General features: G+C 42.8%; 1 pseudogene; it reads right to left on the bottom strand.

Moving 5' to 3' along the window:
• Positions 1 to 7,575: 7,575 nt before the first annotated feature.
• On the bottom strand, positions 7,576 to 9,745 carry LOC138425627 (brain acid soluble protein 1-like; annotated as a pseudogene).
• Positions 9,746 to 13,761: the final 4,016 nt, after the last annotated feature.

The following is a 13,761-nucleotide window of genomic DNA, read 5'->3' as shown; positions in this document are numbered from 1 at the left end:
TTTAATAAATTCTTTCCTGAGGTCACAAAAATAATCTCCAATATTATTTTATAAAATTTAAAAGTTTTGTCTTTCAAATTTAAGACTTTAGTATATCTGGATTAATTCATTTTTATGTTTGGAGCAAGATATGGATTTGTTTCTCTCTTTCCTTGATGGTATCTGATTATCCCCGGACCATCTATTGCATAGCTCTTCCTTGCCCCATTGCCAGCTCTAATCGTATGCTGTTTATCCATTTAGTTATTCTCCAATACTTATTGAGCACCTACTTTGTGCTGAGTCCTTTCATAGATGCTGGGGCTCCAGCAGAACAAGACAGACAAAAATTTCAGGGGAGCTAGCATTCAACTGGGGGAAGACAAACAATGGACGAAATATAAATTAAGTATTTGTTATGCTAGGTGTTGATAAAGGAGCCCTATGGACAGTTCACACAGCAAGGGAAAACAAAATAGCCTGAAAGATGAAAAAAATGCTCAACCTAACTCATAATAAAGAAGAAGCAAATAAAATAACTACACAAGGATTTTTTTTTTTTTTTGCTCCTGTCAGAATGGCAAAAATTGAAAAGTTTGGCATGTACTTGATTGGCAAGGCTGTGAAGAAACAAGCCCTCCTTTCATTTATTGCTTGTAGAATCCAACTTAGGACAAACATTAAGAAAAACAATTGACAGCGAATGTCAAAATTGTAAATGTATATACCCTTAAACCCTGCAATTCCACAGTTCCGTTTCTTGGAATTCATTCTACAGATATGTTTGTATACATGCAAAACATATAATTTTGTTCATTGCAGTTTGTCTTAACAAAAGATTGGGAATAATCCATGCATCCATCAGTTTTAGACTGGCTAAAATTTTATGCACACACGCACACACACAGGAATACTATGCAGTGAAAAACTAATCACAGTGCAGGAGTTCTCTGTGTACTTTTGGTAAGATCTCAAAGATATATTGCAAGTGGAAAGAATAAGGTGAAAAACTGTGTAGAATAGGTTATCTTTGTGTTAAAAAAAAAAAAAACAGAGAGATGGGAACCAAGAATCTCTTGATATTTTCATAGCAAGAAAGTACACAAGAAAGTAAAGAAGGTGGTTCCCTGTTTGGGATTGAGGCTTGAACTGGAGAGATGGTGGGCGGGATTGTAAGCAAGACCCTTCAGTGTCTCTACTGTGGCAGAGTGCTTCTTCCGGCAAATAAACAAGGGAATGGTGTCAGCATAATGTGGAATCTGCATTGTGTCGCGTTTATCTGTCCCAGTATGTGAATGTTTTGCGCTGAGTAGCAGCAGCTGATTGCAAAGTTCCAAATGCGATAGAACAGAACAAGCTGAGGGAGTATGATGCTTAGATGATGCCGTTCATCATGGCATCTCCTTCCTCTCCACTTAGTTGGACTCACTCTCTGTCTTGAAGTGCTTGTGAAATAATTATCCTCATCTTCAAGAATTTTTTGAGGACAAGATTAGTAAGGTGCTGCTGCAGTCTGATTCTACGCAGGAGCGGCAACAACTTTTTTGCTGATGCACTCCTCAAAAGCACAGGAGAAAAATGTCATCAGGCTGCCTTACAAGAGCTTTTCTAGGTGTCTTCTGCTGAGATGCATTTGCAGTGATAGAAAAGATGATTGTGGTGTAGTCTGTGCTTTGTGGGAGAAGATTGTATTTGGAACTCTGTAAGTGGATTCTAAATGAAAAAGGTAGTAAGACAGCCCAGAAATGCTAGTGCAAAAGAAACAACCACAATGAGCCAATGTCACCAGCATTGGCACCTGCTTTTTATGCAAAGTCTCAGCTGCTTATCCTGCAGCTTCTGTTGGTGATGACCCCCTAGTTTGTTTCCATAAACCACCAGCTTCCATCTTTCCTCACCTAGTCAAAGTAGCTTTACCCCCTTTTTTTTCCAATAATGGTAAAGTCCTTTACCTCATATTATAACCTTTGTCTATTAGCTGTTTAACGAGTTTTTTTTTAAAACGATGCCAGTGTTTTTATTTGGATTGTTATGGATTGTTTTGTTACTGTTATGGTTACCAAAATGTGGAGATTCTGAGCTGTTTGGCAAAACCCTATTTTCCTCATAAGCTCTGTATTTCTGTGGTTTTATATGTGTACCATCAGATCTTAGAATCATGTGAGTCCCTTGCTATTCAAAATTTTTAAACAAAGAAAATGAATAAACTATAGGAAGATTTAAAAATTAAAAAGTCTATACTCCCACCACAGTAGAACTAAGACATAGCAGGATGAGAACGCCAAGTTGGAGAGGGACAACTTTCCCTTTGACCAGAGGATCAGCCTTCCTTGTGGCCCATGGACAGCTGGCAGCTGCTGTGCAAAAGCCTGTCCTGCTCCACAGGGAGAAAGTTCATGGGGTCCAAAGGCTGGGCGCTGGCAGGTGCTGGAAGAATCTCACTGCCAGAGACTCTGGGGAGGTTGGTTACAGATGCCCAACGTTCTGTGAGGCCTGAACAGGGCAGGGAGACCAATGGCAGGACTTTTTTATTTTTTAATATATATTTATTTTTTTGGCTACCCTGGGCCTTAGAAGCAGAACGCAGGATCTTCAATCTTCATTGTGGCACACAGCATCTTTAGTAACAGCGTAAGGGATCTATAGTTCCCAGACCAGGGATCAAACCTGGGCCCTCTGCACTGGGAGTGCAGAGTCGTAGCCACTGGACCGCCAGGGAAGTTTCAGCACTCCTTTACTGTTGCTTTTGCAACTTCTTGTTATTAATACCAGAGTCCCCTTCAAACTTTGTTATTTATCTGGGAATTTGGTAGAAATGTGCTACCCCCAATATCTAAACAGGTTAATCAGATACTGGGAGGAGGGTGAGGGCGCTTTTTTTTTTTTCAGTTGGAGTCTGTAGGGCTAACAGTTTATCCTTTCTGGATTGTGGAATGTCTCTTTGGGCTGTATTTAAATGGCCCCTAAGGAAGACACAGAACCCCGGGTTTTATCTTCACATGAGGCCCACCCAGCCTTAACCAGAGGCTCTAGGAGGGAGTTTGTTCCTTGTATATTCCAGCTTCTATTGATTCTAGGTGTTTCTTGAATAGTGACTGAGTCACCTGAAGCTCTGCCTCTGTCTTTATGTTGCCTCTTCCTTTTCTCCGTGTTTCTCTTATAAGGACATTTGGACTGGATTTAGGGTCCACCCTAGTAGTCCAGGATGGTCTCATCTCAAGATATTTTTTCCAAATGAGTTAAACTTCACGGGTTCTGGGGATTCAAATGTAGGCATGTCTTTTTTTTTTTTTGAGGGGGGTGGCTACCATTCAACCCACCACCAGGAGGACAGCCCATAACAGGGAAGAGTGGGCCACTTCTCTAATGCAAGAAAATGCAGAGGAATATAAGTAGTCAAGTCTTTATCTGGCTTTGGTGGCAGGATAATGCTGGCTTCACAGAACTTGATTAGGCTGTCTGGTCTAAAAGTAGTAGAGATGTAAGTTTCATGCAAAAATGTTTCTTCATGACTACTCTGATCTTTTTTATCTTTTGTGCCCCTATTTGGTTTTGGGATTCATATTTGTCCTCACAAATCTGAATTCGATTAGGGAGGTTATATGTGACAAGACAGGATTAGTTGGTTATAGGGGACACTGCACTTTGCCAACATGCATGCTTCAGTTCAGTTCAGTTCAGTCACTCAGTCGTGTCCAACTCTTTGCGACCCCATGAATTGAAGCACATCAGGCCTCCCTGTCCATCACCAACATGCATGCTTAGTCTGAGGTAAAAAATAATGGGGTGCCTGGCATCATATGAAGGCACTAAGACTTCAGGGAAAAATATCGAATTCTGGGATATGGGTATGGCTGTCCAGATTGGTGGGACTCCAGTGGTCCATGAGCTCTTCAAAATGCTGGGATTTTCAAAGGGGCAAAGGTAAATGAATGGTGAAAACGCAAGAAGCACCTGCCTCTGGATGGATGAACCCCGCCCCGAGCCCCCCACACCTACCTCCGCAGTACAAAGGGAAAGATCTTCACTTTTAGGTCCAGGAAACCGGAGGCCTGCCTGGGAGCAACGGGGTCCCGCGTTGCCAGGCGACCACAGGGCTCACCCGAGGTAGCCCACTGGGACTTGGTAGACTTGAGGGCCGCCTTCTTGGCCAGTCTCCGCTGCATTACTTTTATTCTTCTGACTGATTCGTAAAATAGGCCTACCAGTGTCTTTGAGCCCTGCCTCACAGGATTGTTGAGGATCACAACACGGTACAAACAACTTATTTTAAAAGCATTCGTAGCCAGTGAATCCCCCTGGTGTCTGGGTTTTCCTTTTCCCCAGCTGACCTGGGCGAGAGTCAAGTCCACGGACACGGAGGTCCCTGAGGAACCCTTACACCTAGTGGTCTGCCCAGTGGAGGCCTTTCCGGACGGTCCGAGAGGCGAGACTGAGAGGCCCGGAGGCACTGGCAAGGCTGGGGTTGCCTGGAAGGGCCTGGCAGTGGTCGCAGAGGCTCCAGCAGAGCCCAGTTACTGAGGTCTTGTCCGTGATTGCCTAGTGGCAGGCGGCCCAAGTGAGTGCAGGGCTGGGCCGGAGGGGCCGAGGGTGGGGTGGGCCAGATGCTGTGCCAGTGGGTGCACTGCAGAGGAGAGAGAACCAGCATTCTGTAGGGTATTTTGCTTTCCAGAGTGATTTTCATTTATTTACCTGACCTCATTGAATCCTTTCTGCAGTCCTCTGGGATGTACGGGTTATTATTATTATCTCCCAGTATGGGAATGATGGTGGTGCTGGAGGAGAGCTTCATGGCTGGGTTAAGGCCAACTGATGCCCTAAGAACAGCTTTACAGTGGTGCCCCTTTGGCTTTTCCATGGTTTAACATGGCATCTTAAGAATACTGAGCCTATCTATCCTATTAATATAGTGTATTTCACCATTTACCTAGATTTCTTTCATGTTTTTTGTAATTTATTAGCTTATGGCATAAAGATCTTACACATATTTTGTAAGATTTGTATTTATTTCATGTTTTATGGTATTGTTGTAAATGCACTTTTAAAAAATTGTCAGTCTTCACTAGTCCATTTATTTGTGTATATTAATTTGTAAAACTCATTTGTTCTGCTTCATTTTTGTAGGATCTTTGGCATTTTCTTCTCTACTACCCCCCCCACCCCGCCCCCAGACTTTATTGAGCTATAATTGATATATAAATTTAAAGTGGTTTCCCGGGCAGCACAGTGGTAAAGAATCTGCCTGCCAATGCAAGAGACACAGGTTAGATCCCTGGGTTGGGAAGATCCCCTGGAGTAGGAAAAGGCAACCCACTCCAGTATCATTGCATGGAAAATTCTATAGACAGAGGAGCCTGGCAGGCTACAGTCCATGGGTTCACAAAGAGTTGCACACGACTGAGTTGCACAAAGAGTTGCACAAGTTTAAAGTGTACAGCGTGCTGATTTGAAACATATTACAATATGATTACCATCATTGCTAGCTAGCACCACCACTGCATCACATAATTACTGTTTAATTTTTGTGGTGAGATTTAAGATCTACTCTCTTAGCAGTTTTCAGTTATACAGTACAGTACTGCTACCTGTGATCACAATGCAGTGCATTAGGCTCCCAGAACTTGTTCATCTTCTAACTGGAAGTTTGTACCCTTTGACCAACATCTTTCTTATCCCCCCCAACTCTCCTAGGCCCTAGTAACCTCAATTCTATACTCTATTTCTGTGGGTTGTGTTTTTTAGATTCCACATAAGTGATATAGTATTTGCCATTCTCTGTCTGAATTATTTCACTTAACATAGTGCCCTCAAGGTCTATCCAAGTTGTCACAAATGGCAGATTTCCTTCTTTCTCATGGCTGAATAATATCCTATTAGATATATTATACTATATATTAGGGCTTCCCTGGTGACTCAGTGGTAAAGAACTCACCTGTAATGCAGATTCCCTGGAGAAGGGAGTAGCAACCCACTGCAGTATTCTTGCCTGGGAAAATCCCATGGACAGAGGAGCCTGGTGGGCTATAGTCCATGGGGGTCACATTAGTGTCAGACATGACTTAGCTACTAAACAACAACAAAATTTTATATTAATATATGGAGGGCTTCTCAGGTGGCTCAGTGGTAAAGAATCTGCCTGCCCATGCAGGAGACACAGAAGTGGGTTTGATCCCTGGGCTGGGAAGATCCCCTAAAGGAGGAAATGAAAAACCCACTCCAGTATTCTTGCCTAGGAAATTCTATGGACAGAGGAGCCTGGTGGGCTACAGTCCATGGGTCACCAAGAGTCAGACATGACTGAGCAACTGAGCACATAACACCCATTAATATATATATCTCACCTTCTCTATCCATTCATTCATAGAGGGACACTTAGGTTGTTTCCATATCTTGCCTATTGGGAATAATACTGCCAAAACATGGGAGTGCAGATAGCTCTTTGATATCCTGTTTTTATTTCCTTTGAATATGTACCCAGAAGTTGGATTGCTGGATCTATTGGTAGTTCTATTTTTGCTTGTTTGAGAAATCTAATAAACCAAGCTCATAGATACTGAGAATAGATTGGTGGTTGTCAGAGGTGACAGTAGGGTGGGCAAAATGCATGAAGGTAGTCAAAAGGTGCAAACTTCCAGTTATATGTAAGTTCTTGGGATGTACTATACAGCATGGCAACCAAAAAAATGTATATTCTGCTGCTACTGCATGTCTGTTACGTCCATTTAGACTAAAGTATGGTTGAAGTCCAGTGTTTCTGATTTTGTCTAGATGGATGATCTGTTCATTGCTTGAATATTGAAGTCCCTTGCTACTATTTTATTGTTGTCTATTTCTCCCTTCAGACCTGTTAGCTTAACACATTTAGGTGCTTTGATGTTGGGTGCTTATATATTTATAATTGCTGTATTCTCTTGATGAATTGGGCTTCCCTGATAGCTCAGTTGGTAAAGAATCCGCCTGGTTCAATTCCTACGTTGGGAAGATCCTCTGGAGAAGGGATGGGCCACCCACTCCAGTATTCTTAGGCTTCCCTTGTGGCTCAGCTGGTAAAGAATCTGCCTGCAATATGGGAGACTTGGGTTGGGACAATCCTCTGGAGAAGGGAAAGGCTACCCACTCCAGTATTCTGGCCTGGAGAATTCCATGGACTATGTAATCCATGGGGTTGCAAAGAGACACAACTGAGCAATTTTCACTCACTTGATGAATTGACCCCTTTATTATTATATAATGACCTTCTTTATCTATTATTGTTTTCAGCTTAAAGTCTATTTTCTCCGATACAAGTAAAGCTGCCTTCACTCTCTTTTGTTTTCTACTTGCGTGGACTATTTTTTCTCCACCCCTTTACTTTAAGCCTATGAGTGAACTTACAGCTGAAAGTGAGTATCTTGCAGGCAGCTTATAGTTGAATTTTTTTAATCCATCCAGTACATTTTGACTGAAGAATTCTATATGTTTACCTTTAGGGTAATTATTGATATGTAAGGACTTACTGATACCATCTTATTGATTGCTTTCTGGATGTTTTGCAGTTCCTTTTTTCCTTGCTGCCTCCCTTTGTGAATTGGTATTTTCTGTGGTGGTATGCTCTGATTTTCTTCTCTTTATCTTTTGTGAATCTACTCTAATTTTTCGTTCTTTATGGTTACCTCAAGGCTTACATAAAACCTCTTGTAGATGTTATCAGTCTATTTTATACTGAGAGCAACTTAATTTCACTAACATGCAAAAACTCTACCCTTTTACTTCTCACCTATTTACACTTTTAATGTAAAATTTTACTGTTGGGAGCCAGCGTGAGGAACTCCGCCCATGGCAAAGGTCATGAGGAAGGAAGCTTGGCATACACAAAGGCGTGATCAAGCCTCAGGAAACCCCCTGTTCCCGAGCATCTACCCCCAAAACCAGAGTACTTTACAGGGGCCTCTCCCCATAACCATTTCTCCCGGAGAAGGAGTTAACTTGCAGCTCCAGTTAATAAAAATTCCTGGGTGTGACAAGAGTGTTTCACCTTACGAACTCTGAAGGTTCTCTGGCCTGCCTGATCAGGCTCGTCCGGCCGCATGTGATTGTTTACAGCCTCCCAACTGTGAGAGGCACGGGATTTTTTTTTTTTTAATTGTTTAACTTTATTACTGTTGCACCATTTATACAATTACATATAATTTCAATGCGTCCATTGTACATTTTTTTTGTTTGTTTTTTAATTTTTATGTTTTTCCATTTTCCAATGAGTGGTGTGTTGGTGTCTGTGACACAGAATGGAAGAGAAAACTGGAACTGCAATGAACTCGGACTTTTTTTTTTTTTTCCCACTGACCAATAAACAGAACTACAGGTGCACCCAATCACGGACATGCATTAACTCGTCATGAGAAATCTAGGGAGGCTAAGTAGGATGAGAGAATGTTTGTTATTCCCAAAAAGACCAGGGGAGGAAAAATGGAGTATTGGCATCAAGATACATGTGGACAGGCTACGGTGGGCTGTCTGAAAGTTGGCATTCATCCACAACATTAAAAAAATATCAAAATAAGAAAGGCTGTAAATGAAAAAGAAAACACAGAAAATACTGCTTTCATAAACATCTGATTGCCTTGGCACAGCCCTGCGGGCAGAATCAAACGCATCACTCCCCACCCCCAGCCCCTTGCAGAAAGACAGGATGTTCAGATCTTAGTGGCAGGATCGCATGTGACCGCAGTTCAGGTACAAAAGATGTACTGCACTTCCAGACATTGATCTTGAAAATCCAGGGCTGATCGGTAGAGTTGACTGAAGGTATATTAGATATTTCCCCACAAAAATACTATTTGGATTCTCCCCACCCCCTCCCTCCCTTTGATGGGACCACATCCTTATTCTTGGGCAATACATATGATTGCTTCCGATTTGAAACAAGTTAGTATAGGAGACAGAGAGACAAGAGAGAGAGAGAGAGAGAGAGACAAGAGAGACAGGTCGTCGTTAAGCTGTATTCTTTTTTTTTTTTTTTTTCCATAGGCTGTCCTTTGTTACTCCTTCACTGCTACGGTTTGATCGGAATTAGCTGCCGGGGTCTCAGCAGGTTTGACCTCGTCTTCGGGGGCTGCCGGGGCCTGAGCCTTGGGCGTGGAACTCGGCGCTTCCGTGGCTGCCGGCGTCTCCTTGGAGGATGGGGCAGCCTCAGTGCTGCTGGGTTTTGAATCTGAAGCTGGGAGGAGCGGCGGGAGCCTCAGTCTTTGTGGGGTCCCCTCCCTCCTTGCTCCTGTCATCCTTGGCGGGGGCCGCGGGCTCCGCTGCCTCGGCCTCCGAAGCTTTGGGGGCATCGCCGCCAGCGGAGGGGCCTGAGGCGGCCGCCGCCTCCTGCTCAGCATCTCTGGGGGCTCCGGCTTGCCCTCAGCCCCCTCCGTCGGTTCAGGCTCTGCCTTCGGGGTGTCTTCCTTGGCCGCCTCGGCGTCTTTCTCACCTTCCTGTCTTCGGGCATGTTGGCGGCATCCTGGGCCTCCTTCTCCTGCTTCTCCTCTTTGCCCTCCTTCACCTCTGCGGTCTCGGCAGCTGCCTGGGTCTCATTCTCCTTTGGGGTTCCCTCCTCTTCTGTCCCGGCTCCTTCGGCCTTCTTGTCTTTGTCCTTGGCCTTCTCATCATTGACATTGTACCCCTTCTTCTTCTTGCTCAGTTTGCCTCCCATCTTGGAGTTCGGGTCTGGGTGCCTGTGGCCGCCCTGAGGTGAGCGCGGTGCCGCGGAGGGGCCGGGTCGCTGGGCGGCGTCCGGCCGGGTGCCTGGCCGCTAGGCGGGAGGCTCTCTCCCCGGCTCAACGGCGGGGAGCCCGGAGCGAGGAGCGAGCTGCCGCCCCACGGGATGTTTTAAAACTTTCTAAATACAGACTCTTTTGAGAAGTTAGAAGATCATTAGTATAGTATTAGTGGGTTGATTAGGAATTATATTGGTGAAGGGTTTTTTCTTCATTTGTCGTGCCAATAATTACTGCTAATTCCCTGCCCTGGGTGTGACAAGGATGTCTCAGGGCAAACCTCTCTGCTGACAGACTAGCTCATGTGACAACCTCTCAACCATAAACAGCACAGAGAGTTTGGAGTATTAGCGTAGGGCTTTTTTCATTGATGAGTCAATGATTGCCATCAGGCCTCCATATCCTTAGGCACCTGGGAATGTATTAATCAATGTATTTGGAATATAGAATAGGAAATATAGTAGTTTTTTGATGTTAGCAATACTAGACTTTTTGAGTTAATGAATTTTCTCTTTTGTTATAGATCCCTGTACTTTGTTATAAATCACTATGCTATGTAAAAATGTAACTTTATCACTATCTTAAGACAAAAAAGATTTTAAGGGGAACATTGGTGAACGGTTTACATTTGTTGAGCCAATATTTGCTGCTAAATCTCCATATTCCTGCCCTTATAATGAATATAACTAGCATATAGGAGAAATAAGTATTAACCTTTAAGATTAATTATGTTAAACCTTAGGTTAAGTAAATTCCTTTCTTGATTGTAACTCACTACACCCTCACCCTATAGGAATGCAACTTTATTTGGAGGGTGGCACCTGATTTAAGAAAAAAAATCACCCCTGGAAAAATAAGTTTTCTGGTTAACTGACCGGTATCAGAAAGGGCCATAAAATGTCAGCAGGTCTCATGGCTAGAAGATGATGAAACTCATAAGACCTTTGTATAATTTTATATGAAGCACCTGGTTGTGACAAGGGTCAGGTCTGCTGACCCCCGCATGACTCTGTATTCATCCCTGTGTATAACAAAAAGGTATATAAACAAACCTGAAAAATAAAGAAATTGGATCAGTTTCTGGAAAGACTGATTCCCCTGTGTCGTTTCTTTCTTGCTCCCCGCTTTCCTGGCTGAATTCCCATCTGAAATGTGGGTACTCACCAAGCCTGCTAATTCTGCCTGGGCTTCTGAGATTGGACCGGGGAGGCCTCAGTGCCTCCTCTCCTTCGGGAGAATGGAAAGACGCCTGTGGCCTACGTAGGTGGTGATTAGTATTCCACGTAAACCAGTTGTTCAGCCTCTTTTCTCCATTAATTCTCCTACTACACTATCTATTTCTAATCTCCCTCTATATCTGTAATTAAATAAGTTTTTTCCAGGACGCCGACTCCGTCCCCACCTTCGAATCACCCTGGATCCACCGGGGCTGGACCCCGGCATTTTACCTCTTTTGGTATTGTGTATTTATTAAGAAATTATAGTAACTGTGTAGTTATTTTTAATGTTCTTGTCATTTAACCTTTATGCTATAGTTAAGTGGCCAACACACTAGCATATTACAGTATGAGAGTTTTCTGAATTTGACTATTTATTCACTCTCTACCTATGTGTTCTATGTATTTGTATGTTTTCATATTACTAATTAGCATCTTTTCATTTCAACTTGAAGAACTCCTTCTAGCATTTCCCGTAAGGAAGGTCTGTGTTGTGTTAGTCGCTCAGTCGTGCCCGACTCTTTGCGACCCCATGGACTGCAACCCACCAGGTTCCTCTGTCCATGAGATTTTCCAGGCAAGGATACTGGAGTGGGTTGCCATTTCCTTCTCCAGGGGAACTTCCCAACCCAGGGATCGAACCCGGGTCTCCTGCACTGCAGGCAAATTCTTTACCAACTGAGCTACAAGGGAAGGAAGGTCTAGTGGTGATAAACTCCCTCAGTTTTTGTCTGGTGAAGTCTTTCTTTTTTAAATAGTGTTTTGTAAACATTTTGTGTGATTATATTGTTTATTTATTGGGCTGCACTGGGTCTTCGTTACTGTGCGTGGGCCTTCTCTGGTTGCAGCCAGCAGGAGCTCCTCTTGGTTGAAGTGTGCAGGCTTCTCATTGCAGTGGTCTCTCTTGTTGTGGCACACGGGCTTAGTTGCTCCGCAGCATGAGGGATCTTCCTGAACCAGGGATTGAACCCATGTTCCCTGCATTGGCAGGTGGATTCTTAACCACTGGACCATCAGAGAAATCCCATCTGGTAAAGTCTTTTTTTTCCTTTTTGTTGTAAATTATGTTTTTACTTATTTTTTAATTTATTTTTTTATTGAAAGATAATTGCTTTACAGAATTTTGTTGTTTTCTGTCAAACCATCTGGTAAAGTTTTTGTTGTTGTTTAGTTGCTAAGTCATGTCCAACTCTTAGCGGCCCCATGGACTGTAGCCTGCCAGGCTCCGTCCGTGGGATTTTCTGGGCAAGAATACTGGAATGGAGTACCATTTTCTTCTCCAGAGGATCTTTCTGACCCAGGGATCAAACTCACATCTCCTGCATTGCAGACAGATTCTTTACTGCTGCACTACCAGGGAAGCCCAAAGTCTTTGTTTCTCCTTAATAAAGGACAACTTTGTCAGATAGAGACTTCTCAATATGTAATTGACATCTAATTCTTGAATATATCATCCAACTCTTTCCTGGCCTATAGAATTTCTGCTAAGAAATCTACTGCTAGCCTAATAGGAGCAGCTTTGTAGTTTAGAGTCTTCTTTTTTCTTGCTGATTTTAGGATTCTGTCCTTGTCTTATATTTTTGGCAGTTTTATTATAATGTATCTTGGAGATCGTTTCAGACTGAAGTAATAGGGTGATCTAATAGCTTTATGAACTTGAATACGCAAATTTCTCCCAGGTTGGGAAAGTTTTAGCCATTGTTTCTTTCTTTATTTTTTTAATTTTATTTTTTAAATAATTTATTTATTTTAATTGGAGGCTAATTACTTTACAATATTATAGTGGTTTTTGCCATACATTCACGTGAATCAGCCATGGGTGTTCATGTGTTTCCCATCCTGAACCCCTCTCCCATCTCCCTCCCCATCACATCCCTCAGGGTCATCCCAGTGCACTGGCCCTGAGCACCCTGTCTCATGCATTGAACTTAGACTGGTGATCTATTTCACATATGATAATATACATGTTTCAGTGCTATTCTCTCAAATCATGCCACCCTCGCCTTCTCCCACAGAGTCCAAAAGTCTGTTCTTTACATCTATGTCTCTTTTGCTGTCTTGTATATAGGGTCATCGTTACCATCTTTCTAAATTCCATATATATGCGTTCATATACTGTATTGGTGTTTTTCTTTCTGACTTACTTCACTCTGTATAATAGGCTCCAGTTTCATCCACCTCATTAGAACTGATTCAAATGCATTCTTTTTACTAGCTGAGTAATATTCCATTGTGTATATGTACCACAGCTTTCTTATCCATTCATCTGCCAATGGACATCTAGGTTGCTTCCATGTCCTGGCTATTGTAAACAGTGCTGTGATGAACATTGGGATACATACGTCTCTTTCAATTCTGGTTTCCTCAGTGTATATGCCCAGCAGTGGGATTGCTGGGTCACATGGCAGTTCTATTTCCAGTTTTTTAAGGAACCTCCACACTGTTCTCCATAGTGGCTGTACCAGTTTGCATTCCCACCAACAGTGTAAGAGGGTTCCCTTTTCTCTGCACCCTCTCCAGCATTTATTGTTTATAGACTTTTTGATAGCAGCCATTCTGACCAGCGTGAGATGGTACCTCATTGTGGTTTTGATTTGCATTTCTCTGATAATGAGTGATGTTGAGCATCTTTTCATGTGTTTGTTAGCCATCTGTATGTCTTCTTTGGAGAAATGTCTATTTAGTTCTTTGGTCCATTTTTTGATTGGGTCATTTATCTTTCTGGAATTGAGCTACGGGAACTGCTTGTATATTTTTGAGATTAATTCTTTGTCAGTTGCTTCATTTGCTATTATTTTCTCCCATTCTGAAGGCTGTCTTTTCACCTT

Source organism: Ovis canadensis, chromosome 20 (genome assembly GCF_042477335.2).
Source record: "Ovis canadensis isolate MfBH-ARS-UI-01 breed Bighorn chromosome 20, ARS-UI_OviCan_v2, whole genome shotgun sequence".
NCBI lineage: Eukaryota > Metazoa > Chordata > Mammalia > Artiodactyla > Bovidae > Ovis > Ovis canadensis.
The sequence above is the reverse complement of the archived record's forward strand: the minus strand, read 5'-3'. Positions and strand labels throughout refer to the sequence as shown.